This window comes from Nothobranchius furzeri, chromosome 15 (genome assembly GCF_043380555.1).
Source record: "Nothobranchius furzeri strain GRZ-AD chromosome 15, NfurGRZ-RIMD1, whole genome shotgun sequence".
Lineage (NCBI taxonomy): Eukaryota > Metazoa > Chordata > Actinopteri > Cyprinodontiformes > Nothobranchiidae > Nothobranchius > Nothobranchius furzeri.
In genome coordinates this window covers 24,049,971-24,055,721 of record NC_091755.1, presented here as the reverse complement: position 1 = coordinate 24,055,721, position 5,751 = coordinate 24,049,971, and the positions used below count along the sequence as shown (strand labels likewise).

Here is a 5,751-nt window from a genome sequence, read left to right as displayed (position 1 = left end):
ACCTCTTCAGTCGTTGTATGAAATGGAGTCTGGTGTGCTTGAAAATCGCTCTGCGAGGGATTTTTTAATCTAACATCCGTTGGTAAGGTCTTACTCAAACATTAAAATACAGCTTGCTTGCAATGATTGAGGTATGTACTGCCCCTTATGCCAGGGAAAACACACATAGTCACTTTAAAGAAAAATGTTTATAAAAGGATGGAAACAGACTTAAAAATGACTGTTGCTTCTCTTTTTCTGTCTTTTCTTCATGGAGCAGAATTAATTTTTAAAAATATTCTTCTGTCATTCATTTGCAAGCGAAAAGGAGCAACACCTCCTGGTGGCTGGATGCTGCCAGCTTCCCTACAAAAAACAAAATAAATAAATAAATAAATAAAACCCAAAACAAAAGGAAAAAAACTTGCTTGAATACTTGTTTTGTTTATTTGCCATTACTGGAAGGAATTATTTCATATTTTCCAAAAGTAATGCCCCCAAAAGCCAACCTTTCACTTTTAATTGGAGTGGTCAAGGATTAATCATTTTCACTTGGAGTACATTGACCAGACATACCTCAGGTCGCATGCTAGTTAGCATTAGCTTTTGAATAGAATAGAATGGAACAGACTTCATCGATCCCACAGTGGGGAAATTCACTTGTTACAGCAGCACTAACACTTAAGGGGATACTATGGAGAAAAATAATAACAAAGGTACATGTATATACAGTATAGGCAGTAGTCTAGAATTGTAACCTTCGACCACTAAAAACCACATATAAAAAAAGTAAAAAACTTGGGTTCCAACACTATGCAGCTTCCATGCTGTAGTTCTTTTTTAAAACACAGAGCAGTTTTGTTTACCTGTTTTCCCACTACGTTTCGTTTGCGGCTGCAAACTTCCTCAGGCTGACGCGTCACTTCTTTCTCCGTTTATCGGCGGGCAGCAGAGGATGTTGTCACCCTCTGCTGCCCGCTCTCCCCTCTCCGACGATTCAGTCCCATGTGCGGTCCAATGTGTAAACTCCATTGTCCCTGTTCATGGTCCCACATCCACGTCTCCTTATCTCGATTGCTTCTTTAATCCATCTTTTGTATTTTTGTTGTTCGGTGTTTGTAATCCTTGTGTTGTCCCAGTCCATGACATGGTTTTCTCTTATGCAGTGATCTGTTACAGCCGATTTCTTTATTGCGCTTTCTGCTTCTTCTTTTGCTGCTCTTGTGTGTTTTCGACTTGCCTCTTTCTCGCACTCCTTTCTATGTTCTATTGTTCGTGTGTTGAGTTGGCGTCCGGTTTCTCCTATGTATGTTTTATTGCAGAGGTAACTCCACTTACTTCACATATGACAACACAATATACAAACAACTGGAAGGCTTCGCCATGGGTAACCCGTTATCAGCCACCCTGTGCGAGTTTTTCATGGAAGACCTAGAGCAAAAAGCCATAGCCACTGCCCCCCCCCCAAAAAAACTGCAAAATAAAACTATGGAAATGCTACGTAGACGACATACTGGAAATCATACCAAAAGGACAAACAGAAACACTAACACAACACTTGAATAATATTGACAACACAGGCAGCATAAAGTTCATTTATGAGACAGAAACAGAAGGCAGCATAGCATTTATGGACATGAAAATAAGCAGGCAGACCGACAGGATCCTAAACATAAACACATATAGGAAACCCACACACACAGACCAATATCTATTATGGACATCAGAACACCCCACCATACTCAAAATTTCAGTAATCAGAACATTACGAGCAAACATAATAACAGAAGAAAGAGACCGTAAACAAGAGAACAAACACATACAACATGCTTTAAAGACCTGCGGATACCATGGGCAATAAACAAAGGAAAACAACAAACAACTACAGAAAGAAAAGGACAACCAAAGCAAAGAACCAGAAACCCAGAAAGACAAGAACCAAAACCAGTCATAACCTTACCATACATTAAAGGCATAACAGAAAAAATAAGAGCGACAATGAAAAAACACAACATAAACACACCAACAAAACCATACACAACAGTTAGAAACAGACTAGTACACCCAAAAGACAAGATATCAGCTGGACTTAAATGTGGAGTCATTTATGAAATCCCATGCAAACTTTGCAATAAAACATACATAGGAGAAACCGGACACCAACTCAACACACGAACAATAGAACATAGAAAGGAGTGAGAGAAAGAGGCAAGTCGAAAACACACAAGAGCAGCAAAAGAAGAAACAGAAAGCACAATAAAGAAGTCAGCCGTAACAGATCCCTGCATAAGAGAAAACCATATAATGGACTGGGACAACACAAGGATCATAAACACCGAACAACAAAAATACAAAAGATGGATTAAAGAAGCAATCGAGATAAGGAGACGTGGATGTGGGACCATGAACAGGGACGATGGAGTTTACACGTTGGACCGCGCATGGGACTGCATCTTCGGAGAGGGGAGAGCGGGCAGCAGAGGGCGACAACGTCCTCTGCTGCCCGCCGATAAACGGAGAAGGAAGTGAGGAAGTTTGCAGCCGCAAACGAAACGTAGCGGGAAAACAGGTAAACAAAACTGCTCTGTGTTTTAAAAAAGAACTACAGTACAGCATGGAATTGGAGATGCGGCACAGCAAGAACACACCTAAGACTATGCAGCTTACTGTAAGCGACATGGACATACTATGTAAATCTGGTTTTGAACGAGTATTGAACACATAATGAATATTGCATTGGTGTTACTGTGTAACAGGATAATAACAGTACCAGTTAAACTGAGGAGTTATAGACTCTTAGAGGGGATGAATGACCTAAGGTAGCATTCTGTTTTACATTTGGGATGTCTCAGTCTGCCTCTGAAGGAGCTGTCCATGGTCTCCACATTGGAATGCAGCGGGTCAGTTTTTATTATGATGGTTGTCATCTTCCCCATAATCCTCCTTTCATACGTCTCCTCAACTGTATCCACTGGGCAGCTCAGAACCGAGCTAGCTTTATGACCTAGCTTGTTCAGTCTCTTCCTGCCTCGGTCAGAGCTGCCTGCACCCCAGTGATGCATGTTTAGGTCACCAAAAAAGTCTCCTTTTACGAAAAGCAAAAACAGATGAAATTTGAATTTTAGTACAAATAATAACAATAACAATAATAACAATAACAACATTAATAATAATAATAATAATAATAATAATAATAATAATAATAATAATAATAATAATAATAGATTTAATGGAGCTTGACTGGGTACTGCTTTCACACTTTGAGTTCTTAGCTGCAGGCTGGTGTGGAGTTGTTTTGTTCTACATTTTACAAAAAATGTGCACATTTGTGCTTGTATGACCACACCATGGGAACACAGACTAAAGCAGGCTGTTTAAATTGTGAAATAGAGACATCTGCTGGGTACATCCCTGAAATTACATCTGAATTACTGGACTATTAAAGAGCAGGTAAAGTGTGCCTCGGAGTCCTTCTCCACCCACGTATCAATTTTAAAAAATGCAACATTAGTAGGCGTTGCCCGGAGGACCGAGAGGGCGGAGCCGCGGCAGTGACGAAGACGATGGCTAACTAGACGATGCTAGCTCCCTTCACTCTGAGCAGTTATTAGAAGTGGAGGATGTTTTTCCCCCTCCTTACCCAGAAACTCGAGAAGAAAGGGACCAAGTCTATTTGGAGGAAACAAGCGGACCTGAGCCTTATTGTTTTGAGCTTGTGAGTTGCCTGAAACTAGCAGAACCGACCCAACAGAACCAGCTCTGAATGGTAAGTAGCCGTTAGCCATAGCATTGGATTAGCTGAGGGCTCCACGGCCCTAAAAAGCTAGTATTCAGCATGTTTTAGAGGTTTATCTGCTTCAACACACCTGGTTTTAATCAGCAACAAATAGCTGAGCTGCTTAACAGCTAATCTAACCTGTTAAAGCAGGAAAACCACTGAAACGTGCTGGATAGCAGCTCTCCAGGAGCTCAAGTTACAGTCTGCTGCATAGAAATGTATGAAAATACCCCATGAGAAAATTATTCTGTAATGTGTTCAGCCCACTAAAACTGCCCTGATTTATTTATTTACTGATAACAGCTGCTCTCTTGGTTCTAGGTCCTCTGGTGTCTGCAGCTGGTCTGGTGTCGTCAGGATCAGGAGCTTCCGGAAGAATGTGCCTTTCAATGACTCTTTCCCCCTTATTTGTTATATTAATTAAATAAATCTCAATTTATATATTTCCTGTTTTTGTTCATGTCCATAAATACTTAAACATGCTTGAAATTAAAACGAGCTTTTAACAGTGAGGTGCTGGTTTAATTCATCACAATAGAGCTGGTTAAACATGCAACAAAAATGTGATAATCAATGTAATTTATAAATATCCATTAAAATATCAAAACTGGAATCAAAATGAGATATTTGGCAGCACAAAAAACTTGTCAAATACAATATTTATTATAATAATTGTAGGCAGACAGGACACAGAGCTGATGGAGGTTCTCAGTCATCGAAGGATGGCTGAAGGCTTTCCAGGAACAGGAGATGTGGTGTTGTCTCTTCTCTCTCTATTCTGCCAGATGAGCTGATAGGTTACAGGTGTGTGAGGACTTCCTCATGCTGTCATAACCAGATGACAGGAGTTATCAGGTGATCAGCCAGGCTAATGATGAGATGCAGAAAGAAAACAAATCATGCAGAAAGAAAACAAATCCAGGACAGTGTACAGTAATAAAAATAGGATGTGGTGTTGCTCACCTTATGTGCTCTTATAGAGTTAGTAACGTGTGCCTGCCTCATGGTGTAGAGTCCATATTTTGCTGAGTGTCCTGCAATAATGCAGGTTATTAGTTAATTTATTTTTGATAGCAAAGAACAAAATATTTAATGTAAAAGTTATTTACCAGGTGAATCAGCTCATACGTCACCACCAAGTGTCACAGGGCCAGAATCAGTAGCCTCCTTCATGATGTCATGATGTAATCACATACGTTTATTTAATTGTTAATATCTTCAAAATTCTGAAATGTTTTAATTTTTTTTTACCTTGAACAGTTCACTGAGCTTGCACTGTCACTGAGGTGGAAGCTGGAATCAACAGCAGACACCTCACGTCTTGGTCTTTTCAGGGGTGTGGACGCTGCTCTGGGACTTTCTGGAAGATGAATTTCCGTCATGGTCCCTGTGTCACAAGACACACTGAGGCTGTGAGCTCTATAAAAAACAAAGAAGCAGCATGTCAGGTTCGTTGGCAGATCTGAAGCGTGACTGAGAGTTCTGTTGCCCAGACACGGAGAGACGGAGATAACTGGCGTGGTTATCTCCTGAAGGTGTAGTTTGAGTGTTTAGAGGGCTGGTAAGCCTGGAGACTCGATACAAAGTCTGGTGAGAAACGATGACTGAGCAATGAATGAAACGCCGGCACTTCCTGAAGTAGTGTCGGCGTGATGACGTCAGTCGCCACGTTGGTGGCAGGAATGAATGGAATGCAGTCAGCTGGAGGAGTTCGTGACAGGACCCCCCCCCCCCCCCCTCTAGGGACGGCTCCCGAAGTCCCAGGACGGCGGGCCCAGATGTCAGTTAGCAGGGTAGGGTCGACAAACGAGCTCGTGGGCTCCCAAGAGCGTTCCTCAGGCCCGTACCCCTCCCAATCCACGAGGTACTGCCAACCTCGTCCCCGGCGGCAAGCGTCCAGAATCCTGCGGGCCGTGTAGGTGCGATCCGCCTCAACACCGCGGGGCGGAGGCACCCGGACCGGTGGAGGGTGGAGAGGAGAGGAGATCACCGGC

The 5,751-nt window shown here is 42.1% G+C and overlaps 1 long non-coding RNA gene across 2 annotated transcripts; it reads right to left on the bottom strand.

Annotated features, from left to right (window-relative positions):
• Positions 1-2,543: 2,543 nt before the first annotated feature.
• Positions 2,544-5,459, bottom strand: LOC139063354 (uncharacterized). 2 transcript variants are annotated; one of them, XR_011516733.1, is made up of 4 exons: positions 5,009-5,459; positions 4,867-4,924; positions 4,721-4,791; positions 2,544-4,625 (listed from the first exon to the last, which is right to left on the bottom strand). It is a non-coding gene; the product is annotated as an uncharacterized lncRNA (long non-coding RNA). The 2 variants fall into 2 exon arrangements; XR_011516734.1 differs by having other exon boundaries at positions 2,544-4,582.
• Between the last annotated feature and the right edge of the window lie 292 nt (positions 5,460-5,751).